We start from the raw sequence: 27,178 nt of genomic DNA on the forward strand, positions 1-27,178 counted from the left end.
AGAATCCACATAGTGGGAATCATCCCCACATATTTCATAGAGAAGGCTTTTGAGGCAGCTTTCTGCACTGCATGGCAGAGAAAGGAGAGCTGGCACTAGAGTGGGAGTTGCAGGCTGCAGCTGCTACTTAGCCTATATCCTGCAGTTGCTGCCTACAGGCATGAGTCCAGAGGATGGCAGTTGTGCATGCCTGGATTCATGTTGGGAATGCAGATTCCTCTCCTTAGCTTCAGCACAGTGTTGTTCTCAGAGCAAAGGTCTTTTACTTCCGTTTGAGCCACTTCTCAGGATTTGACCCTAAATCAATGTAACGGATTGACTGAGTTCTGTCATAGATAGGTAATTTAAAATAAAGAAATCAGAGAAGGGGAATAAACAATAAAGCATATTCCAAATGCCAAAATTCCTCACCCAAGTACTCCTGAGCTGGAAGCACAAATTAACTCTACAAGACACGAAGGGAGCAATAGCATAACTATAATAAGCAAACTAACTTTCAGTGCTTGATGTCACTTAATCATAATGAAATGTTAGATCTGTACATCGTGTGTCCTCCAATCATAGATTCTTTACACTCTTACACTACCCATCTTTCTTCCTAAAACAAATAATCTCTCAGTCTCTTTGTAAACCACCAGTGACATTTAGTATTCTGATCACTGCAGGCAAGTCCACCTGGTATATAGTGTTTTAAATCCAAACAGTGTTATGGCTATGCATTTTCACTAGCTTCATGGTACAACACAATAGCTCTGTTCAGTAAGAAGTAAATCTAAATTCCAATCCTCAGCTGATCAGGTTTATATCTATCTATCTATCTATCTATCTATGACTTTTATGCATCTTGAAACTACATCTGTCAAAACGCGTTAACTAAACAATGGGATACTTAAATACTCTCTGCAATATCAAGAAAGCCTTTTTCCTCCCATTTCACTGGTTACAAACTTTTTTGGTTTTAAATGGTGACAAAGAATCTTTGAAAAAACTCCTCCCTGTCTACTAATGTCTGGAAAACACAATTCATCCTAGACAGTTTATCAATGTGTCATTTAGCTCAAGAAGACTATAAAGTAGACAGAAACACGTGGGATCTAAGAGTGTCAGACACCCTGACAACACCCACAAATGGCTGATTTTTTTTATCTCCCCCGAAGAGGATTCTATTCTAGTTTCTATTTTGCTGCCCCCACTATAAAAAGCTCTGTTGTGCCTTGCAATTGATGAAATCTCTGATACCCACACATTGGAACTTCCCCAATTCAGGAGAACAGGAAGGATGATTCCAGATGAAGCTGATAAAAAAACTGTCCAGACATAAACATTTTCAAGAAAAAAAGGTAATCAGAATGAGGGGCCTTCTCCAAAGCCCACTGAAGTCAATGGAATCTTTGCATTGACTGTAATTAGCTTTGGATGAGGCCCTTACTGACCATTTTTGCTATTTTCCTTCTTGTTTTCCAACTAGCTCCTTTTCTTAATGATGGAAAAGCTGGAGACAATAGCTGGAATCCAGATCTGGCTAAACCTTTTAGATCAAAATGATGTATTTATAGTAAGGCCTTCTTATTTCATTCTACAGTACCTCTCCATACTTAACTCTTATCCTCCTTACCATATCGCCCTGCTTATCCTGACTTTTGGTGTTGCCATCTCTCTTCATTAGCCTGTCTAGTTTAGTGTTAAGCATTGTATTGAATAACTCCTTGAGTGATTTATAAATCTATCTAACTTGCTTTCTTCCTAACATACCTCATCTATCTGCCTCTGTATCACAATATCTTATCTCTTATTTACTGTAGCTATTTATCAAATGGTTACAATATCTCTCTCATATTCCTGACATGTACTGCTATATCCGTATATAGCCAAATACATTACTTTATTACACACTGACCCTTTAACGCCATGATGTCTAAAAAAACTCAACAATGGCTGAGCAACTGGTGTGCCGATACTACAACCTATCATAGGACCAATATTGTTTCATTGTATTCCCCATCAATCTGAATGTCTATCTGTTGTCTCTTGTCTTATCCTTAGATAGTAATTTCTTTGGGACTAAGACCATCTTTTTGTTCTGTGTTTTTACAGCACCTTCTTCAATGGAGTGCTGGTCTAGCACTGGGGCTCCTGGGTGCTATGGTAACACAAACAATAAATAAATAAAATAATCCTTCCTCTTTTCCACAGGTGCCACCAGTTCACTTTGGTTCCCCAATTTCCTCTAAAAGTTGCATATGGATCATGTCATCCTAATATTTTATTGCTGTAGGCCAGAATTTCCAGTCAAAATCCAACAGTAAAAATGTCACTAACACCCTGTTTGCGTCTGTCTTGCATTGCCTGAGACAGAGCCGTATAATTATAGTGAGACAGAGATTGGCCTAGTGATGGGAAATGGCAACCTGAGCGACAGGAACTCCTAAGTTTCACTTGTTGCTTTGACATTGACTTCCTCTGTGGCTGTGATCTCTCTCCTTTGCTTTCCCCATCTGTAAAATGGGAATATTAGTACTTTGCTGCCTCACAGGGCAGTTGTTTCATTCATGCCTATGAAGCACTTTGAAGATAAGTGCTTACTATTATCACTATTGCCAGTTTCTATGTTCTGATTATTTCCCTACATATATATCATATCATTCTATACTAGTCAATTACAAGCTTGCATTGTAGTTTGTGGAGCTCTTTTGCTTGTTGAAGTCAATTCTACAGAGGCAAACAACTGCAGAACGGTGCGAAAAATATTGTTGACTAATGTTGGAATAAAAAATTAAAACAAAAAGCCCCCTAGGAAAAAAAAAGTCTCTATATATTTTTGGGAGAAAAACCTTCAGAAGTGGATGTTCAATGTAATATCTTTCAGGCTTTAAATATGTGAAGCAGAATAATTCAATGGTGCACAGGCTGAAAGAGAAGCTGAAATGCACTGCTCAGGCCTATGTTACATTTTATTATAAAAAGAAGCTTCATAAAACCAACATCCATCTGGCTACTTGTTCTCGTTAACAGATCACATAGTGCTTTTTTGAAATGCAGACATGTTAGTCCTACTGTGCTGGGTAAAAGGGAACACAGATAAATATAATCAGACTGGTTAAATGCCCTTTGCAGTTTCAACTCTCTCTCTCTCTCTCTAAAACTCTTGTGTCAGGATCTGCCATACCAGATCAGACCAGTGGTCCATCTAGTCCAGTTTTCTGTCTCCAGTATCTGGTACCAGGTGCCTCAGAGGAAGATGCAAGAAACCATGTGGTGGACAGATATAAAATAACTTACCCATAGGGGAAGTTTCTTCCTTGTCCTCATCCATCAGCGATTGGTTTATTACCTGAAGCTAGGGATTTTATCTCTCTTATATATAAGATATTTATAATATATAATCCTATGAATTTAATGGCAGATATTCTCATTATCCACATAAATAAATATTGTTCTTTTTCTTTCTAATCCCACTCAACTTTTGGACATGATATCTTGAGGCTGTGAGTTCCACAAGCTAATTATACATTGTGTAAATAACTATTTCCTTTTATAGGTTGAAAATTGTTGCTTTTCAATTTCATTTAACATTCCCATGTTCTTGTTTTATGTAACAGGGTAAGTAGGAGCACACCTGATTTACCTTTTCTATCCTATTCATCAGTCTCTCTTAAGTCTCCTTTCTAAGCTACCTTAAAGAAGACGTAAATTACATTTATTCTCTCTTTAAGTCCCTTTTTTACCACCAGACAATATAAAGGGGCCTTAGTGTAAGTGAGAATCACACCCTAGTAGTGTATTACAGTGTATATCTGGTGTAGTATATAATAGTGCGTTTTTTTCATGCTACCTATGATACAGCATGGCCAGAAGGCAGCAGGAGAGTCATATAGGAGAGATAGGTAAGTCCCAGGATGAGGAGAAGCCTTATTTGCTGTAGAGGGAAGAAAGATTTCTATAGATTAATTAAAAGCACCTGAAGCCAATTAGAGCACTTGAAGCTAGTCACCTGATAAATACCCCCTGCTTCAATCAGCCAGGACAAGGAGTTGGAGCAGAGAGCAGTTTGGAGGAGTTGAAGTAGAGGAGAGTTTGGAGAAGTGCCATGGCGGGCTAGAAAACCAAGACCCTAGGTAAAGAGATACCCAGCTTGTGCAGAGAGAGAGAGAGGGCAGGAAGCCCCACAAGCTGAAGAGCAGGAGAGGGAAGTAGCCCAGGGGAAGGAAGCACAAGTTCAAGTGGTTTACCACTATCCCTAGGGCCCCTGGGCTGGGACCCAGAGTAGAGGGTGGCAATTTGCCACATACCATACACCAGTAACCTGGGGACCCCAGTACTATCAAATAGTAGTGCACAAGCTATTAAGAGAGTGAAGGCTTGTGGAGATCTGCCATTAGAACAGACATGTTAGACCTGACTCTGTGTGTTTGTGTCTGGTTTGTGTGTGGAAGACAGTACATAGTGGTGTTGTGTGCTTACATAAAGTGTATGTTGCAATTTGTCAAAGGCTTTATGATGGATCCTTTAGCGTTCAACTTGGAGAACAACACGGTGCCCATATGCAATTTCTCCCTGATCCTCAAGTCCTCCCCATCTTTTACCCAAAGAAGGGGGGAATATAGCATCCTCCCAATTCAAGCACTAACAGGTGTTACATAAATCTGTGCTTTTAGAGACTGTTAACTGTAGAAAGGATTTCCTTCTTGATCCTTTACCTGTGCCTGAGAACCATCAGTGCTCTCTCGCTCAGTGGATTCTCCTCTGGGGCTGTCCATGAATTATGTAACATACAGTTTGGTGATTTTCAGGACTCATCCCCTCCCTTGCAACACTTTGTAATACTGACACAAACATGCATAATTAAGGACCCACCCACCCACTAATGTGTTACAGAATTTATGGACCGCCTTTTCTTCTCATGTACAAGGTTTAGGAGTTGGATCTTTGCTGTTCCAAAGCGTTTGCAGTCCTTATGCTCAATGTCTTAACTTAATTAGCCTAAATTAAAGTAAAAGCCTGACTTGGATCCACAAGGGTAGATTTCCTGAGCTAAATCTCATTACGGAATGGTTGAGATTACAAGAGTGGTAGAAGTAATAGAGAACGAATTTCAGGTAGGAAAGTTATATCAAAGCAAAGTCCCAGCTAAGATCTGTTTGACGGAGGAATGTGCAGAGCTCATTATCAATGTTTTAGTGGGAGTCAGGGAGCTAACAGGCTTTATAACATGCATCCAGAGTAGTAGCAGAGAGGCACTGGGGGGGAAAAAAAAGAGTGAGATTTGGGGAAAGATCCTGAGCAAAGGGACAAAAGGACTGGGAAGTCCAGAAAGACCTGGAGTACAGAGGAAGGGAATACAGTTCCTAAGGCAGGGAGTTTATAGTGGATTCCATGGAGAACTCCATCAGGCTGCTAGAAAGCCTTTGGGTCCTACTAAGAAATATGTGGCTGCTCTAGGCAAACCCTCCCCTGGAGAGGAACACATTGTGTGGGGCAAATTCTGTTTACCTACTGCCTGCTCATGGCAACATATAAATCAAAACCAGAATCTGGCCTAGTATTGAGCCCTGGGTTATCCCATAAAGAAAGGCATTGCTGTATGGTGAATATCATTGGAGCTCTATGATGAATGCAAATTGAGTATGCTGCCTAAAATAGGAAACAAACCAAGTCAAAGCAATTCCAGAGCACAGACCAAGCTAAGATGTCAAAAACTAGAGTGAATGAGAATCATTAAGGACCAAGTGATCATTGCAGGATTGGTGGTATAAAAGGAATCCTGATGGAAATTTATTATAAATCTGAGGATGGTTCAAACATACCTCAGATTGGACTCTCCCTACAGTACTTTCTTAACCATCTTAGGTAACTGCAGGAGGCTGGAGATAGGGCAGTAATTAGCAAAGATGCCCTCTGGTGAACTTAATTTCAATAACAGGATGGTGGGAGGTTAGCCTGGCAGATTTGCTGACAGAAAGATTAATCAGAATGACTTAGATACTAAAGGAAATGGCCTGCCACAATTGTGGGAGGCCAAGGATCGAAATTAGGAGTGGATGACAAAACCTTCAAGATTATCTCATTTAAATCCTCAAGAGAAAGCACACTGCAAGCTGCCTGAACCCATGGAAACTGAATTACCAGAGTGACGTGGACTGACAGGTGTAAGAGGAGTCAGTGCTGAATAAGGAGCCAATCTGGAGAAATAGCAGGCTGTAATATCTTCTATTTTATCTGCAACATAACAGCACAGGATGCTTCAGATACAGTGAGTGACCCAACAGAAGGATACAAAAGAGCATTATTAAGTTTGGAGTAAGGAGGCAGAATAATTTCTCCTTTTCAAAATCAAATTTAAGTAGAAGCAGCCTTAGCCAAAGCCACTTTATATAAATTAACATGATTCTTCCATATATCAAAATGAACGGTTAGGCCAGAGGTCTTTCATTGTCTGCAGTTTCCTCTCAGCTGCTGTCCCTAGACTCCTCTGTGCATCAGCATAAGATCAAATGCAATAGAATGAGTACCTATCAGGGCTAGATCGTTTGTGATATTTACCAGTTGCCAAGTGCCTCCTCCTGTATGGTTGAAGTAAACATCTTGATCATCTACTAAATCCAAGCTGGGCGCAGCACAGGACTGGGACAGGGGGAAAAGAGGCTTCCAGTCAGTTTTGTTCTCACCTGATCCTGGAGCTGTTCCAAACTACCATTTAGTGGATTTCTGCATGTTCTGGGCAGGCAGGCAGGGTGGGTGGCAGAGGAGCTGTATGGCTGCTCTGTGCCACTCAAGGATTATCTCATGAAAGGGAGAATCCTCAGGGAGCCAGATCTGTGACCTTTATAGGTTCTTTGCCCTTCCGGAGCAGGGTGCATGATCTGCCCCACACATTCCACCTGTCTCTGGTTTAAGGCCACTGGCTGCAACTTTGTGACCGGCTTTACCAACACCCTCAGGGACATCACCAACTGCATCTTGACAAAAATACACCAGGGTCAAAAATGTTGTTGCCAACAAGCCACTCCCATAAAACCAGCAAAAATACACAGCCCTTGTGGTAAAGATACTGCATGTCCCTTAGCAACCCCCAGCTGATGATGGAGAAGAAGGGAAAGGGCCCCAGTGGACTGACCTGTTTACCATGGTATAGAAATTCCCTCTCCTTGTTACTCTGTCAAACACAGGGTATGCCAAGGTGTCTGCAATGAAACAAATTAACTATCAACTCTGTATCCTGCCCAGAGATACATGTTGGGGAAGGCAGGAAGATCTGCTCCTAGTAGGGGAGAACGTGTGCACCTTCCCCTTGCCCCTTCTGTCAGAATGATTTGCCCTTGTCTAACACGTGTGACCAAAGGAACAAACTTCCATGAATTGAGCCTCACAACCTTCTCGTGAGGCAGGAAGGATTAGTATCCCCATTTTACAGAGGAGGCACAGAAGTTAAAGGCCTGATTTTCAGAAGTGCTGAGTGCTTGCAGCTCTTAATGACAGCAGATGGAATTCTGGGGGCTCAGAATCTCTGATAATTCAAGCCCTTGGTGATTTGCCAGGGGTCTCCAAGGGCATCCATGGCAATGCTGGGAATGGAATTCAGATGCAATATCTGTGTGCTGCTTTGAAGAGTGTTCCCTATGAAAAACAAAGCCACATGAAACTTGCCTGGTTGTAGGTTTTTCTACAAACTCTAAACTCAGACAAACGTTCTCAAGTGATCATCTACCATGAACTGGTTGAATGAACCTGAGCCAATCTAAAACTGTGTGTTAAAGTGAAGGGAATTCTGCCTCAAAACATGTAACATCACAAATGATCTAGCCCAGTGTTCAAACCACAAGATCATCCTTCCTTTATGCTCCAACCCAATCATGCCACAGCAACCAATCCACAACAGACAGCTTTCAGATCCGCTTGTCACAGGTCAGAATGTATTCGTGAAAACCCTACATCTGCTGGACTGCTGAGGAGATAGAGATCCCCCTACCCTAACATCCTTTTGTGGTCACTGAAACATCTCTCTCTTCAGGAATTCCACCATTCCTTGCTTTACAGATTGAGACAAATCAGGGTCAGTTAATTTAGACAACATGAACAGGGGCAAAGAAGCAATTCTGAGATATAATCTAAAAGCAGTGATCAGGTGCTTATATGGCTACCCGAGACAAGAAATCATCCATCCAATGAGAACAGCAAGATGGAGATCAGCATGCAATGATCAGTAAGTGTTAACAACCGAGTAGTCAACTTCAAGGCATGACAATCAAACAGGAAAAAAAAAAAAAAAAAGAATGTCCTGTCTGCAGAATGAAGAAAATGAACATTACATGCCTGGTAAGTTTAAGTGATTGCAATATTATTAGAGGTCATCACATTGAATATTCACTGAGTGCCTTAGGCAGGGCTTAAAGTGGTCTCAGAGAAGTTTTTCATTGCCCAGCAGTAGAATTTTATTAATTCCTAATCAAATTTTAGGATCAGACAGCTTGTTTAAATGCACTTAAAATTCCCTCATGCCAGTGACCTATCTAGTTCAAACTCACCTCAACTGTCTGGCTTTGCTTGTTTGGGTTTGCAGTCCTGGGAAGCCCAGCCCACTTTAAACTTTTGCATTAAGCACACAGGGTCTATATTCCATAGTCCACTGAAGTCAGTAGGAGCCTTAATTTAAATCAGCTTTGGATCAGGGTCTTAAGAAGCAAGAGCCCTTTAATAAATCACAGAACCCCTCAGATTCTTCTAAACAATCAAAATTACTGATATGTACTAAACATATTGCAAACACAATGAGCCAGATTCGTCCCTGGTGTAAGCCCAGTGAAGCCAGCTGCAGCACCACTCTGGCTCATTGTTGGTTACAGCCATGCTGCCAATATTCACCCTTTAAAAACTCCTATGTTCTTCTCATTCCCAACAGTGATTTGATTCCTGTAAAGTGAGGAATTTGTATCAAGAGAAATTATCTCACTTTGAGGAAAGGTTCCCAATGGAACACAAAACCACATGAAACTGGCCTGGTTGCAGGTTTTGTTACAAACTCTAAACTCAGACAAATGTTTTCAAGTGATTATCTACCATGAACCAGTTGAGTGAACCTAGGGTGACCAGACAGCAAGCGTGAAAAATCATGACGGGGTGGGGGCAATAGGCACCTATATAAGACAAAGCCCCAAATATCGGGACTGTCCCAATAAAATCGGGACATCTGGTCACCTTAAGTGAACCTGACCCAATCTATAATGGTGTGTTAAAGTCACATGGAATTCAGTTCTGTCTCAAAATCAAATGACAGTTTCCTTTTTAGTTTTTATGTTTGTTCAAACCTGAAACTCTTAGCCAGTGATGTGTAAGCCCACCATAGAAAATGTTAGCACTGGCCCCTGTGAAGTGAAACATGCACTTTACACTGTTCTACTTGTAACATCTTGCTCTACCCCCCGCTGAATCTTCTAGACCTAGGGTTGTCCCATTCTTTCTAAACCTTCCATTCCATCATAAGCATGGTAAGGATTCTGATGTTGGCATTATATTATCCAAGCACTCTTACATGGCGTTTAGTTTTAAAACTAGATCTTTTTGAATGTGGTCCTCATTCTTCCTCTGTTGCCTTTATGGTGATCAAATAAAGGTAGTTTTTGCTTCTGTTTTCTTTATATTTTAGTGTAATGGTGGTGAATATTTTGTATATTTATGTAGGTATTTGGGCAGGTTAGGATAGCTCCAGAAATACCTTAAGTGTTTAGGAAGCTTCTGTATAATTACAACTATAAACATAATTAGTAATGTTTAAGGACCAGGAGAAAAAGTTAAAAAAAATATAAGAACTCATGGAAATCTGAGACTATTTCAATTTATAGTAAATAATAACTGCAGCTCACCAACACCTTTATCTGCACTACAAGGAGCAGTTAGAAAGTAAAAATTAACAAAGAAAGCTACAACACAGGGACAACTATCATCTTAAATTATCCATGTCTCAGTCAATGTCCAAATCCATAAAGTATATTTGAATTTCCAGTCAGCTCTAATTAACACGATTTTGGACACAGATCCAGAATTGAATTCCTCTCAACCTTGATATCACCGAATTTTGTCTCTTTCTCTCACCATTGCTTTATATCACACCTTTTCTGTATCTTTATTTTTATCCATCAGACTCTGGGGCCCAATTCACTGGTGTCCCCACTGCTTCTTTGTGCTAGCTATGCTGTTGGCCACTATTAATTGGTGCAGCTTATAGCAGTCTTCAGATTGTTTTGATCTACACCAAGAGACCGGCCCAGTACTGAAACAGGTGAGAACAAATTGACCACAAAGGTGGTCAAAAGTCACCTTTTGCTCCCCATATCATTGGTCTGCTGAGCACAGCTTGGTCAGACTGGAAAATCTGGTCCTGTCATTTTAAACCTCCTTTTTGGATTCGATTTCAGATTCCCCAGAAAAATTATACTTTGTGATGAGATGCTGCCTGTGACATTTCAGGTGATCTGGATTTTTTTTTTTTTTTGGTGGTGTGGGGCGAGGGAGATGGTTGTGGGTGTGTTGAAAGCTAGAGTTATAATAGGAAGCTAACGTCAACCTTAATTATGGAGCAGCTACCACTGCTCTACATTACATAGTTTTAACTCACTCATCTGAAATGCATTCAGCTTTCAGCACAAACATTAGATTCAATTACCATTTTATTTCCCAAATATGGTCATACTGGCAGCCAGTAAAAGTCTTACTTGAGCATACTATTTCAACAGCCCTTGATTAATTCAACAATGTATTTGTTTCCCTTCCTTCTGCATTACAAACTTTGTTATCACTCTCTTATTTCTATAGGTGAGATCTAAAGAAGCAGAGAACCAGAAGCTTATGTAGAAAATTATCTTTTCATTATAATCTCAAGATATTAAGGAGTAAATTTCCAATGCAGTGAGTTACAAACCCAACTCTAGTTATTATGTGTTATAAGTCCCTATGCACCAAGCTGAAAATTTGCCCCTAAGCATTTTTGGATTTTTATCTAGCAAAGTGCCAGAATACTAAATAGATTTTTATGAAATTGCACTCAGTAGTAAAAATACACCATCTGATCTCCATAGGGTTTATAAACCTGCAACATACAAACCAGCTATAGCACCGTAATACACTTTAATGTTCACAGCCTACTATTGTTGCACCAATGAATTGCTCAATTCCAAGGCTCAGTTCCATGGCTATTAGCTGGGATGGGCTGGGATTTTGTCCCTAGCCTTTGTTTGCCAGAAGCTGGGAATGGGTGATAGGGGATGGATCACTTGATGATTACCTTTTCTGTTCATTCCCTATGGGGCTGCTGGCATTGGCCACTGTCAGAAGACAGGATACTGGGCTAAACAGACCTTTGGTCTGACCCAATATGGCCGTTCTTATGCTCTTAAGGTCCTTAGTTAAAACTCCCAGTAAAGTCTAAATAAAGATGATAGGACTGGGCCCTGACAGGATATTTTAGGGTAATCTAATAAATAAGGATTTAATTCTTTCTACAAAAGACAAGGACGGGTCTATCTGCTTGAGGTCTCCTTCACAGTACTATTGATATCTAAGCCTATTGATTACAGAGTTTAGCCAAAGGATCACAAATTGATGCTCCTGGTTACAATTAATTAAAAGAGCCATGGCTGGGTCACCCTCCCCTGGAGGAATCCGGTTTTATTCTACTGGAATGTGAGTGCTGCTGAACGTTCTACTAGGATTTATGAGGGCGGCTCCAAAATTTTCCATCTAATCTTTGCTGCTGGGTTAATTGTGTTTTTGACAGACGAAAAGTGTGTGAAGGTATCTGCTTGCCTTGAAAAGTTTTGATTTTTCACCAGAAAACATTTTGGTTTTCAGCAGTTGTCATCTCAATATTTTCAGATGTGGGGTTCTTGATCTTTCGATGATGAGTCAAAATTTTCAGTAGGGAAAACCTGCGTTTTCCAAGGCAATATATGAGTTACTTATGAGCTCCCCAAGAATAGAGACTTTCAACTGTATCTACTAAGCATGCTCAAGATATTTTTTTTATATCTATCAGTGAGAGAGAGCAGTGTGAGGAAATCGTGATCATGGCTTTTTAAAATGTATTGAATTGTAAAGCTCAAGAAAAGCACAGGCTTGATGACTGTTGGGTTCTGGAATCTTTTTGTGTGTTTGCAAAACAAGCCGCTCACAGGCAGTGGCTGCCCCAATCCCTTCTATGCCTCACACTGCCAATGTGCCTTACCCTGACCTTAGGGTATGTCTGCATTTGACCAGCTTGCACAGATGTGTCTGTGCTATCTCTGCTCAAGCTAGCATGGTAAAAATAGCAGCGTAAGCAGAGTAGCCCAGGCACCAGTTGGGGCTAGCCTCCTGCCTAGGTATCTAGGAGTCTGGGCCGCTGCCTGTGCGACCGCGGTTACACTATTAGTGGTAGTGCACTGCCTCAGGCAACGGTAGCGTGGATATGTCTAAAAGAACTGGGAATCACACTTCCCAGCTCAAAGGTAGCTGTACCCTTAGGGAAAGAAAGTAGCTTACACTCTGTGGGCCTCTATAGGCTGCCAAGTAGTGTTAACCTTGACTTGTCCACAAAGAACCAGACTATGTCCACCAAATTAATGCACATAAGTCAAATGGGAATGACACTTGGGCACTAGCAACCTGGGATAAATTCATCCGAGTAACAGAGATAAGCAGCCATATCCCACTACTCATCTCCCAATCCTCTGGACCATCCATTCCACGCAGGACAAAACTGTTGAAGAAAAAGCCCTCTAAATCACATCTCAATTCAGTCTGGTTTAGTAATATATGTATATTAAATACAAATATTGTTTCTGAAATAGGAGCATATGGGGAGAGAGAAGTCAGTGATCATGGTTTCTAATGCTGTTTCTAGATCGAACAAACCTGAAAATGAGAGTCTTCTTCATTGTGTTTTTTTTTTAAACCCACAGACCTTAAGATGAATTACTAAAGGGTTTTACTCTTGGATCTATAGAAATGAAATATGAGCTTGAACCAAAACACCAAATTTTAAAAGAGGCTCAGAGTTTAAACCCAGATCCATTTAATGATACATGGCTCTTTCTATCATGAGCCATATCTAAACCCCACATCTAAACACCCAAATGTTGACAGGACTGAAATCTGAATCTGCATTTTGAGGATTGGGTCTCTCTGAAAAATAAGCAGCACATTTTTCACATTCAATGGAAAAAAGGAAAGGGCACGATATCTGTCAGTAAACTGACCCCTTATCAGGATCGCACGCAGTCCCATTACTGCTATGACAACTAGCTCAGCTGTGAGCCAAATGCCAGAAAAAGGCCAGCAAAAAATCCATCAGTATAGACTCATTTATCACTGCAAGAAAAAAAATTCTAGAGCTGCCATCCAAACCTGTGTCCATTATGCCAGTCTTACCTTTTTCCAACAACAGTTGAGAGCACTGGCTCCACAATGCTGAGCATGCCTTTAAGAATTATAAAGGAGCCATTTCTGACTGAAAATGATGTTTCTATTCAAAACTAACCCTATTAAAGAAGAAAAAATTAGTATAGAGCATAGTAATTTGCAAAGACCAGAGACTGACATATTGCCTAGGAGACACTGTGAAACTACCTAAATAGAAACCACATCTTGTTGATTTTAATATTTTACCAAATAAGCAGAATATTAGAAATGAAGAAGATTATTTCTTCGTGGGTATGTGAAACAGCGTATAAATTGTAGAAATGGCCTTTCCCAGTACATGATGCCATCTTGAATTCCCTAGTCTGACAAGGGAAAACATATTTGTACCTTTATTTTGTGTCTTGATAATTTTTTCAGTGACTTTAGTACTGGTTGAAGGGGCAGGATTGACAGCTCTGCAGAATGACTTTCTGGTTATCCACTGAACAGGTATAACACGGGCAGCACAGTCTTCCCCCACTGTGGCCTGCCAATCTGCCTACAGCACTTATTAAAAAATTTAACACCTTCAAATATACTGTATGCAGCATGAGTGGAACCAGGCCAATGTACTAACTTCTCAGCTGGTGACAGACACATTTTATGTCAGTGTTAATCACATGCATATGGATATATTATGTGCCCCAAAAAACCCACCGTTTTCATCTCAGTCAATGATAAGTGTTCATGAGATATTGTAGGGCTGCCTGATTATTATGGCTATTATATTACTGGCTATTGTTATGTTACTAAGGGCCTGAACTGCAAAGCTGACATTCAGAGCAGTTCAGGAGTGCGGGAACTCAGGGCATTCGGACCAAGGCTTTCACTGCAAGTCATCGCTAGCCATAAAGCCAGGTTGTGTCTGGTCCTGTAGCAAGCTAGGGAGGAAAGCATAAAAGTTTGCCCGCTCCTGTCCTCCTCGTGACAGCCCCTGGGCTAGGGCCAGAAACAAAAATAGTGCCTATGCTTGTCCCCTCCTATTTCCCCAAGGCACCAAGCACCCCAACGGGGATATAGAAGTGAGAGGACGACGGCCTCCCTCTCCTTCCTTTCTGGTCCATGGAGTTGACCTGTGGGGCCATCCCACGCTGTCCAAAGGAGGGGGGCAGGTTGTGCACCCACCTCATGCCAGGGACCTGAAAGGCACAATTCCTCCTAGACCTTCCCCACTCCCAAGCATGATGGGTGGTGCCCCACCCCTTCCTCAGGGCTATGCGCACTACCCTCATCAGGCCTTTAGCCTTCTGTGAGGGGAGAAGGGGAGCCAAAAGAATTCAGGGGTCTTAATTTTACTGACTCACTCTGTAATAGTTATAACAGTTTGTCACCACTCCAAACAATGGCAGTAATGTCATCCATCTATGGATCTGCACACATCTTCCCTGCTCAAAAGCACCACACTGACATCTGTCCTCCTACATGGTTTGCCTTAGGAATTTGGTATGTACCAAATTCTCAGAACTACCATTTCTTGTTTCAGCAGAACATTTGCAGTGATTAGAGAAGAAAGACAGGGATGTAAGAGTCTACAGAATAGACCAGGAGATTGAAATCCGCTGTTCAAATATCATCGGTTCGCTGTAAACAGATATAAGCCCAGCTTCCTCAAATTGCTTTACTAACCATGTTAACCTCAGGGACACCCCTCTGTTTCCTGGGGTGAGTGAGCAATAATTCAGCGATATAGCTGTAATGGGGCGAGTTCACCTTCCAGTCAGAATGGTATCAGAATGGCTAATACAGCATACCGACATTTGAACCTGTGGTTCTCAGATATGATGCATTATTAGCACTTCAGATGAAATAACCCAGTAATTACTTAATGTTTGATATTTACATGGAGCTGTACATTACGTTTTCTCAGAGTGGGAAGGAGAACTGGGTCGGGAGGGGGAAGAGGTTACAAAAAACCCACAGAAAGAAATACAAAGCTATAAACGGTAATCTATCAATAGCATCAGCTGCACCAAGGACCTAATCCTGGTAGGAACTGAGCATCATCAGCTCTCATTGTCATTACTGGAGGTGCTCAGTAGCTGGCAGGATTGGGTCCTTCATGCAGATGATGCTGTTAAATAATCCAAACACACACACTATCTCATTTGAAATATTATATTATTAGGAAGAGGAATGATGAATTTCCAGGTAAGGCACTGTACTAGGACTCAGTGAACGTGCAGTCAATTCCCATCTCTGCCACAGACTTCCTGTACAACCTTGAGCAAGTCACTTAATCTTTCTCTTTTGCACTTCCAGATCCACTGAATGGGGCTGGTAATACTCCCTTTCTCCTACCCTTTCTCTGTGTTGTCTATTTTGATTGTAAGATCATCAGGGCAGAAACTATCTCTTCTTATGTGATTGTATAGTACCTAGCACAACAGGACCTCCAGGTGCCACGATAATGTAAATAATAATCAATACATTTCGATTTTTCTCTCTATATAGTTGCTCCCTATAGATCATGTCCTTTCCTGTTCACATTGTAACATACAGCACAGTAATATTCTGGCAGTTTAGTTTGGGCTTATGTTGCAGGAGAAGAGAGCAGGAATCTAATTTCATATCATGTATGTTGTGTACAGGTCTCCATAATCTTTAGGAACCATGTCTAAACCCTCTACTTACTGGGACTTTATCTTAATTTGATCTAAAACTGCAGTCGATCTTTTCAAATTAGTTTACCTGTTCATTTAAACTTGTTGCATTTACATTGGCTTGGTTCTTATGTCATTGGAAAATGGCAAAATAATGTCTTTTCCAACTTGTGGATTCTTTTCTATTTAAAAAAAATGAAAATTGTTTGCTTTTAACAAAACTATTCTACACAGAGTAATACACAGCTGTGCTTGAGGTGTGTGTGTTTTCATATTTGTATAAACTCAAACTTGTGGTGAGTAATTTGAAATCTAGCTGTCATATAGTTCTTCAGTTGTCAATTCACATTTCATTGGATGCAAAATGAAACTACTTTCAGCTATGTAGACTGAAAAAATACCTCTGAAGTCAGCAATAATAGCTAAAAGCTATTTGATTTGATTTTTTTAAAGATGCACATAAAATGCAAGCAAAACTTGACTGAGGAAGGGCTCAGAATGAACTGCAAGATTGGGTTGTCGGGGGGAGGTAGACGGGGGAGGAGTATTATATTATTGCTTTTTAACTATACTCTGCCATATCCTTCACACACAGGGAAATTGTCAGGTATAAGGATATAGGAGAACTGGAAGATATAAAAGGCATAAGGATTACAATGTTAAACACAGTACAACCTACTGTGCATAAAAAAAAACAAAAACCCAGTACCCTTAGTTCACATGTGGTTGCATCTTGCAGGTGAAATGTGAGATTCAGCAATTCCCTGCATCTACCACTTGTGCTCTTGTGATGGTTAGAGAAAAGCCTCTAGAGAGGTAGGGAAGGTCACTCGGGGGTGAGCAGCAGTGAGTGCTGGAGAGGAGGCAGCAGTAGTGAGAACAGAGTGGGTAGCATGACATAAAGGGCACAGATCCAAGAATATAAATTTAAAAACAGGCAGATTTTGAATTAATATGACAGAATTTCAGCCTCAAGGTCCTGATGACTATACAAAATGCTGAAAGGTTGAGCCTCCTGCTTATGGTGTTACCACCTCTTGATGGAATTACAGCATAGGTCTATAATTCACAATTGCCTGTTGTGTAGTCTACAGACACAGTATGGACAGCAGCTTTGATGACAGCATATTAGCCAGAAGAATGAAGTGTTCATTACGTCACCAAAATCCTGCCGTGTGTGGGCAAACAGTCGTAGACCATTTTCTATGCATTAGTTTATATATTCAAAGATTATTCCAAAAAGTGAACACACACCTGTTTTAAAATCAAATCATTTAGAATCTGATCTTCCCTCACTATTCAGGGAAACTCCCATTGACTTCACTAACACTCTCTCTTGTGTGTCTCCTGTTTGCAAGATTCTGGTAGTGAAATGTAGGGAAAAAACACTGTTGATATTTATTAAATGTAATTTATGGAGCTGAGATGTGAGGTGGGATTGTGACATGATATAATAGCTAACCATGTGATTAATTTGTATACTTCAATCCTATTAGTTAAAATTCTGTAAAAGCTGTTCAGGGTTTTGATAATATTTCACTGATATCATCACTCTGGCCTCACTGCCATCAAATATAGGGCCAGATTATATTCTGACTGTGAAACAGAGCTTTCTCCCCATTACTGGCAATGAGATTTTTTCTGTATATATTAAATAATTTAAATATAGACACAACCCTACAAAGTGTACAAGTTAGCAAAGGGAAGGTTATAACAGGCACCCTTGATGAGCTTGTAAAAATTTTTGCAATCATAGTGCTTTATATTAAGGACACCAAGAAACCCTGTATTAGACACCACAGTACATTGTAATCAAGAGAGAGAGCTGTAGGAGGATATCAAGAATATGCAAAGGAAGAGCAATTAAAAATGAAATGGGTGGCAGAAGCAGACAGACTGTTAGGAAAGGAAGACCCTATTTTCATGTCTCTGGCATGTAGTAATAATGAAAGAGGAAAAGAAATAGAGAAAGTATGAAATATAAAACAACATGTTTTAAAACACAATAGAGGTAGATTGTGCCTTTAGATGTGACAGTCCTGGACAAGGCATGGTGGGTAAGCTGCTCCACCCAAGAAGTGGTGTAAGGAAGTGAAACTGTGATTAGGTGAACTTACCTCATTTAGAATGGTAAGGGTCTTCATATATTTAATGGATGTGTATATATATATTGCATATTTGCGAGTAATATATAAGCAACTGCATAAGCAATATAATCTTTGGCCTAGTGTTTAATGTGGTTAATAAGATTTTTAAATGACCTTTCTCGGAAGGAGTGTAAATAAAGCCTTTTTGGCTTATTAGATATTCTGTTATTCAGTACCCTGATCTGGGTACAGCTCAAGGACGAGGTTACTGTAACCTGCCAGATATAATCAGGATAAACAAGGAGAGTCCCCAAAGTCGCTGTCAATTGTTATTGCGCATAAGTAAATAAACATGTAATATAAATTAATCTAGTGTGTAATGCAAAATATCATATTTGGTCATACATGTTATTAATTATTATATAAGGAAGGAGAGGAGGGCGTTTGATAAAAGTAGGGTGTTATCTTGAGTATAAAAAGATTGTACTGAGACTTAAACTTTGCCTTTGTTTACGTACAGCTTTTGGTGTGTGTACATGCAGCCAACTCATTGGCCTGTTCCATGCCAGCTGATCACTGGGGTATAAACCTCTTCCCTGGATTTGAACTCAGGGTTAGCAGTGGTTTTTGTCTGCTAGAGCAAGTAGTGGCTGTTTGCTTTGCTAGGTTCATAAGGTAATCTGTGGGCTGGATTGGTGGTCCTGAAACATTCTTACAAGTGGTCCCTGGAGGCAGCCCTCCAAGTCACCATTCCTCCTTGCTCTCTCCTTGCTGGGACACAGGCAGTAATTTTCTGCTGGTCTATCCCAGAAGGCAAGGAGAGAGACTCCTCCCATTTAAAGGTGTAGTACACAGACAATAGAATGCTAAGATCTCTGCCTGTTTACTTACTGGTATTCACAAATAGTACTCAAATGGTAAAAGACTACGGGGCAGATTATAAAGCTCTTATACACATGGGTAAGCAATTACTCACCTGAAGAATCCCACTGAAATCAATCCCACTAAGTGCCTCATCCAACTCCCATTGAACTTAATGTAAAGCTCCCATTGACTTCAGTGGGAGATGGCTCAGGTCTTAAACAAGCCCAGTAATAATAATGTAGGGGCAAACTGTGAATGCTTTGCTCACCTGTGTAGTGAACCTGACTGGGAGTCTTTCCACTGAGTTCACTGGGAGTAGGATCAGGCCCTTGGTGAGAAAATAGGAATATATCTACTTGGATTCTGCCTCTCCACAACCCAGCTGAAATGCTGCTCAGTGCTGGTGATAACATCTCGTCATTAGGCAATACGGTGGCAATAATAGGACTAAATAACCCTGCTTAATGAACAGGACAATTGGACTTTGATAACAAAAAATCCAGGAGAAAGCTCTACAACAAGATACCACTAAAATAACTACCAGAAAAATCTTTCCATTGGTCAGCCCAACTGGCAGATCTGAATAACATGAGAAGTCTGAATATGTTCAATTTATTATTTTCACCATGGAAACGTTCAACAAAACTGACCTTTTCAGCTTCAATAAAAGTGGGATTTTGCAGTAGGTCCTTTGTCACCTGCTTCAATAATAAGTGTAGGTTCTAAAATCCAGAGTTATTAAAAACTAAACAAAGATGAAAAGAGTCACCTGCCCCCCCTCTTCCCCCACCTTGATGTCCTGAAAGGGACAGACTTAAATCAATCAGCTATTACAGACATACACCTTCAGTTCAAACATGTAAGAAAACCTAGGGGCTCTGAGTTACACTGACGCAAACCTGGCGTGACTCGATTGACTTCAGTGAAGTCATTCCTGACTAACACTGGTGTAACTTTTATTTAAGAGTCATTCAGTTTCATGGGAAGTCTTTGGTATTGCTGACCCTTCTGGTATATTGATCCATTCTGATCAGGCTCACAACTTATCTGTTATTCCATAGAGCTGCTTTGTATGTACTTTGTATGTACTTTAAGAGTGGGTGGGGGCTGGAATTCTACTTCCCAAGGAACCATTTCACTTTTGCTAAGATAGGAGGTACACAAAAGTTGAGAGCGAGCAAGCGAGAGAGATCATTATCTGAATGATTTGCAACTAGTTTAGCCTGAAATGTTTCTTACTGGGGCATTTTGATAACTGTCATTCAGGGTACACACAATCAACCTCAGTAACTATAGCCATAACTTTCTTGAATACAGTAATATTAATACTGTATATTTGCTTGTATGCTTTGTTAATATAATATATTATCAGGAGACTTGTGGAAAAGGTTACCAAACAATATGATCTGCTGCAGGGATTATTTCTCAATTGCATTTACCTCTTTTCATTGGCAGTGCAGTTTTTCTTCATTGAAGAAGGTAGATTAAACATGCCAAAACTTGAGCAGTTGTATTTAAGTCAGTGTTTCTAAGCAGACATGGAATGCAAGGGAAATTGTTATTTTTGACATCCACATGTACTATAAGTAAAATATATTGGAAATATAGTGAGCAAAAATTAGATACCAGTAAAGAAAGGGCGAAACAATTTAATGACAGCTTTAAAATTCAGGCAAATCTCATTGTTAAGAATTATCATGAATTCTTTCTCTAAACCTGCATCCCAATAACACATAATTATTGGCACTGGGTCAAAAGGCTGTAATTTTACTTACAACTCAAAGTAAGTGTTTAACATTCCAGATATACCCAACACAATTCCTTGACATGCAACACTGAAAACACCACCTGATTCCAAAAGGTATCAGACATGCAGACCTGCACAAGGGAGATGTCCAGTGGATACTGCAGGGGACTGTGAACCTCTGCTCCTGGAATTTCTTCCCAGCTCTGACAGTGACACTCCAAGTCACTTGTGTTTTCTGTGCCTCAGTTTCTCCATCTGTAAAATAGGGAGATTACATGAAGTTGCACTGATTTATGTTTGTCTTCAATTTTCAAAGTTCTTTTTATAAAAGTTTCCCTTAGCAGTGACACCCATTGCAAATAATCCAGACCGCAACCCAAATTATGAACCAGAGAGCATTCTTTAAAATTTGGGAGACCCATGGAATACATATGGTTTGCCATCTATTCAGTAAGGAAACTTGTCTAACTTGTTTCGGGATCAAAACTAACTTTACCTGGCCCACTCTCCCAGTAGTTTCAAGTTAGGTATTATGTATCTCAGCTTACCAGAAACATTGTTTTATACAGAAAGCTAACTTTAATAGAAGCACTGGCATCTGGTCAATTAGGAAACATATATACACACTCATTTATATCAAACATTACAGACAACTTTCATAACAAGTGTCCATATATGACATGATGGGGAAAGGACCTAGATACACACAATTACTCCAGGGGAATGGGTTTTGATCTCGAAAAGGTGATCAGCAACTTCAATCTTTAGCACAATAAAATAAATTTTCTTTTAGTTACTGTTTCATTGATACCTCACACCAGTGAGGTTAAAAAATAGAGAGAGACTGAATGGGGATAAATGGAGAAATTGTTGTGAAAGAGATTTTATGCATATACGGTGGACATGTCCAGTCATTAGAAAGTATTGCGATGTGATTAACCCATAACGAAATACCACAGCCTGTTGGATATTTATTACCAAACAATTGTTTGGTCATCCTCCTGGGGCTTCTTAGATGAAATGGTCATACAAAAGAAAATGAAGAATTAATCCCTCATCTGCTAGTAGCTACTTGGCGTCTGACAGTCTCCTATTGGAAAAAAAAATAGTCCAACCATTGAGGAATGGTTCAAAGCATATGAGAGGTTGTTGTTATGAAAAAATTAACAGATGAAATACATACCCTGCAAATGGACAGGGGACAAATAACTGCTTAGATATTTGGTTACCTTTTACTCAATATTCAAAGTACATTCAACTGCAAAAAACCGAGCACACCTGTCCAATTTTTTTGAATAGTAATTTTTTTGATAGTTAACAGACCAGGTTTGTCTATGTGTAATCAGAGAATTCACACACTTTAATAAAATCACTTAGAAACACCGCATCCTGGGTGTTGTAATGGAGCTCACTTTATAGTATGGTAAATAGGAAGATCAGATGACTATTTTACTGTATAATGTCTCCTTAAACAAAAGCTCAGTGTTGTAATGACTGTTTTGTTTCTGATGTTTACATGGCAAGGAATTGTAAACCTCTTAATAGCTCCTAAATAAATAGTTTTTTTTTAAAAAACGAGTTCTGTAAACTAAATGCAGCATGTTGGTGGCACTACATACAACAATTACAAAATATTTGCAATGTCTTTTCCACTCTCTCCATTTGAAGTGCCTGTCTCATTGGCCATCACTCATTTTGCCTGCCTGCACTGTTGAAAGATGAGAGACGGACAAAACCTTATTCTTGACAGCTTCAAAAGCCTTTTGTCATTTTGAAATGCAGTATTATGCAGGTTTGTGTTTCCAGATCACCTTCTTCCCTGGGTTTGTGCAATTGTTGTTTCATCACAAAGGTTTGGCTCCTGCAATTGCAGCAGCAGCAGCAGTTGTACCCTTGTGTAGAAACACCAATTGTACCTTTGCCACATTTGCATTTCTCTCACACTTGTGAGAGAAAAACCTGTTCTCTGAAGAGCATTCAGTACAACCAGCACTGGAAGACTCCATTCTGCATGAAGCCTGTAGACTCCACAGGCTTGGTTCTACTCTGGACAGCTGTGATACACAACTTCAGGCAGTTTCTCCTTTCCTGCTGCCCAATGATGGCCACTTATCCCAACTATTTTTGTTCCGTTCAGGTACCAGCTTCAGCAGAGTCACAAACAATATAGCTGGAGCAGGAACCAGTGTTACAATCAACTGCCTCCATTCTGAATCTTTCTTTTCAGCTGAAATAGTCCCCATACAGTCTGAAATGTTCAAGGCGTAGTTTCCGCCTCAAGGTGATGATTTTTTAATGTTATTTATTTTTTGACATTTTGAAAAAAAAATCATTCTGCTGTGAAGAGAGTAGAAAATGATACTTTCCCCATTCCTTGCTCTCATTTTTGGAACAGATTTACAGCAAAATAGCTGAAGGGTAGAACCAGTTGGCATGGGAATAGCTTTCAGATATACTCAAGCTAGATACCTTATGAAAGTATAGGACGACAGAGTCTGTGCCCTATAGAGTTTAAATCTTGAAACCATGCCATGGTGTAATGACATCCCTGGGCCTGCTAATAGTTCTTTTGGGAGAGATGGCAATCCTAAAGGTTTCAAAAGAGGCCAGAATAAAAGAAATTTTCAGCAGAGTTAATTCAAAGCTTTGAGTTCCCAGACTGCAAAGCTTTGAGTTCCCAGCAAAGAACACCATGTCTGCAACCTGTGTCAATGCAGAGGAGAACGCAATGACTTCAGCAGGGAAATCGGTCAGGCTTTATTCAACACAAAGCTTTGGAGTTAAATGGCTTATTTTTAAAACCACCAAGATTAAATAAGAATATTAAATATCCTTGGATGAGCCAGGAGAGAGTGAAAGAAGGAAATGGAAGAAGTGAAAAACCAAACCAAAACAGGGGAAAGTAAAAAGAGGAACAAAGACACTAGCTTGGGGCTAAGACATTTTATTTTAGTCATTATCTATTGTTCTTTTCCATTTGCTTGAGATTGAGACCTTTGATCCCATCATTGCATCTGCTCATGGCAGTGTGGATGATTGCACCTGACGTGCTTACTCTACCTGTGACATTTAGACACCTCTCATCTATCCACCCAGCACATCCTTGAAGTAGGACTGTTAATGGGAAGTGCATTACAAGATTGCTCATCCTCTCAGAGTCTGCATGGGATGTTCACATGTCAGTGAACCCCAAGGTAGATGGAGGGACTGAGGCAGTTACACAAATAAGGAATTTGGTTTAATTGTCACAGTTCACAGCCTGGACTGACAAGGCACAAGCCTGGCAGTTCATACTCCTCCAAGAAACACAGGGAAACAAAATAGTTATCATGCCCTAGGCAAAGTCTTTGGAAGGGAGAGAGGAGCTCCCGAAGCAGCCAGCAAGCCGCTATCTCAGCCCCAGAGCAGGTTGCACAGGCTCACAGAGTGATTCTAAAGCAAAAATCCTTTCCAGCAAAAGCTTTAGCTGCTGACCAGCTAGCTGCACTCACAACAGCAAATAAGTCACGTTCAATTTTAAGCCAAGTATTTGCCAGATGGAACAAATAACCAACTCACTATTATGCAGCAATGAAAGACCAGACACTATTTCACCATTTCAGACCCACTTTACAAAGCTAATGTGCAGTGAAGTAGATATCTCTGGAGCTGAGTCTGCTCCTATCAAAATGAATTGCAAAACTCCAGTGACTTCAGTGGCAATAGATTTTGGTCCACACCCACTGGGCCAAATTCATCCCTGGTGCAAATCCATTGCCATTGAGCCCCCCCTGGAATGAATTTGGTGCATTCACTTCAGTGGCATAATTTGAGACCCTTCACTTTCATGGCCACATTTTCATAACTCGGGATCTCCAGGTAACGTACCAGCGTGAGGTTTCCATGGACAGTTAATTATACAGGAAATTTTGGCCCCACATTTTGATACAAAGGCTGTTTGTGCCTTATGCAGTTTGTTTCACTCCTCCTATTCTCTAACTGAATTCAAATCACATCTGAGAAAATAGTTGAACTATTTAAGACATGTTATAGCTGGACAATGTTTCTTAAAAAGCAGAAGGTCAGGGCTACAACAGAAATGCTCAGATGCTTTCATTTCTCTTTCTTTTATCATGGTATAGAGTCTAATAAATTACTGCTAATACTTCCCCTTCAAGAAACAAGGATGGGTTCCTTTAAAGTATTGCTGTTAATACCTAATGCTAGAGACGTTCTTAATTTTCATCAGTTTTGTTGGATTTTCCTTTGATTTCTTTATTATTCATTTACAGGCTTAAGTATGTTTTATAAGCTTTAAAATCTTTCCCCTGGGTTTATTTAATCCTTGGTTTTTATAGATTCCAGCATTCCCAGATGAATTAAGGCAACTGAATGCACCATCCACAACTGAACTAATTTGTTTTGCTAGAAAATGTTGAAGACATTTGCCCTGTGCTGATACTGGTTGCACCATAACTTTTGCAGTACTCTACCTATAGCAACATTGGCTCTTTCCACAGCACCATAACTTACCCTATGGATACAGTAATGGACGGGTACCTGTATACCAGGAAAAAAGCAGTGCTATTTATGTGATAACTAACATGCCATAAAATGCTAGAGTAGACAGGGAAAATTGAAGTATTTTCTTGAATTAGCTGGTTAAGGTGATCCCTCGCGGAGGAAACAAACTCTCAGTTAAGTCAAAGTCGAACTAAAGCACTTTGAGATCGACAGATAAGCGCTATATAAGAGGTATTATTAATAGTACACTGGGGTTTTTCAGTGTGTTTTGTTTTTACATAGTAATTCACTCTTTGGCTAATGTAGACAAGCTCTATATGGGCAACTTTGCTTTGCTCCCTTTACTATGCATGTTTGAGCAAACCACAGGTAGGAAGCGCTGCCTGGGAAACAGAATGGCTAATATGACTTAGTCACATTCTGTGCAGCGGAGGAGGAGTGGATAAAATCTATCTGAGGCCCCTCGCTAGCATTCTGAATTCAGAACAATTCCATGGACAGCAGCTAATTTAGATATCCTAGTGCTGACACTGTGTGAGTCCAGAATGCATGAACAGAACGTTGTTTGCATGCAGCGGAGTCAGGTATTAGTTAGTGTGTAGGAGTGTCATCAGGACAAATAGATACATCCTGCAGGTATCCTAGGGAACAGCAGAGGCAAATCAATCTGGTTTTCACATTGCCCATTCTAAGAGAAGTCCAGCACTTCACAGATATGACGGAGTGTGTTCATTCCTAGGAACACATTTATCCACCTCTTTTAATAAACCAGGTTACAGCTGAGTGAATGGGGTGTCTCCGCTAGAGCGGTAAAGTTAATACTTTACTCAATGCTTTTTCTGATAAAGAAAGTCTTTCCAAATCCCCTGGCATTTAAAGAACTACAAGCCAATATTTATAGAGATTAGGGGCCTGATCCTATGAGATGCTGAGCCCTGTCAGCCCTACTGACTGCCAGTGGGAATTGAAGGCCTCACCATCTTGCAGGAGGAATGCAGCATCTTACTGGATGGGACCCTATGAGAGGCAGCCTGTCTAGTTGATTGAACAAAAGGGGCTGGATGAGAGGAGCTCCTGAATTTGAAATTAGGCTTTGCCACTGACTCTCTGTGACTGTGGTGAAGTCACAGTTCCTCTATTCCTCAGTTTCCCCATAATAAAATGGAGACAAGCCTTCCCCACCTCACCATGGGAAAATTAATGGTTGTGCAGGGTTTTGTACTTTAAAGCATTATTCTTTAATACTCTGCTGCTGTCTGTGTCCTCACTAGTATTCAGCATATTTTCAATGTCAATATGTGATGTCTCTTTTTATTACAGAACAATGCTGCATTTCTTCTCCAGGTGCTGCTCACCTTTCTTTTCAACTGCTCATCCTCAGCTGCTGCTCCTTTTATTTCTGCTACTGGCGAAGGGCAAGTGTCTGGAGATGTCTCTTTGTACTACAGTGCCTTGTGCTGCCTGATACGCTGCAGGCCTATTTTTCACTTTCAATACTGGCAGAAGAAGATGTGACAGTCATGGATTACACACGACATTAATCTAGGAACTAGAGCTTGAACAGTGGAGTAAAAGTCAACAAAAATGAAAGTGAGAGTGAATAAAAAAAGTTACCTGAAACGAAAAATAGGCTGAGCAAGCCAATTTCTGACCATACTCTGTAATTGTTGTTCCCTCATCCTTCCCCCCACCCACAACCATCTGTTTGTTCCATCCATCTGGTACATCTTCTCATAAGCATGACTAAACTCTGGGAGCATCTGTCCTCCATGTCTGTATAATATCTTGCATAACGGGCCTTGATCTCTAATTGAGGACTCTAGAATGGCTGCCAGAGTTTATCTATCGTTTGAAACTCTAACCAACCTTCTTCTGAAGTTCAGAAAAGCTCAGATAATGTCTGCTCTAGCAGTTCAAATAGTTCACATAAGTCTTGAAACTCTAGATAC

The 27,178-nt window shown here is 40.3% G+C and overlaps 1 long non-coding RNA gene across 1 annotated transcript; it reads left to right on the top strand.

Moving 5' to 3' along the window:
• Nucleotides 1-4,025: 4,025 nt before the first annotated feature.
• LOC122462530 lies at nucleotides 4,026-27,178 on the top strand. Its single transcript, XR_006285120.1, has 4 exons — nucleotides 4,026-4,115; nucleotides 10,135-10,273; nucleotides 10,410-10,461; nucleotides 26,550-27,178. It is a non-coding gene; the product is annotated as an uncharacterized LOC122462530 (long non-coding RNA).

This window comes from Chelonia mydas, chromosome 12, assembly GCF_015237465.2.
Source record: "Chelonia mydas isolate rCheMyd1 chromosome 12, rCheMyd1.pri.v2, whole genome shotgun sequence".
NCBI classification, from domain to species: Eukaryota; Metazoa; Chordata; order Testudines; family Cheloniidae; genus Chelonia; species Chelonia mydas.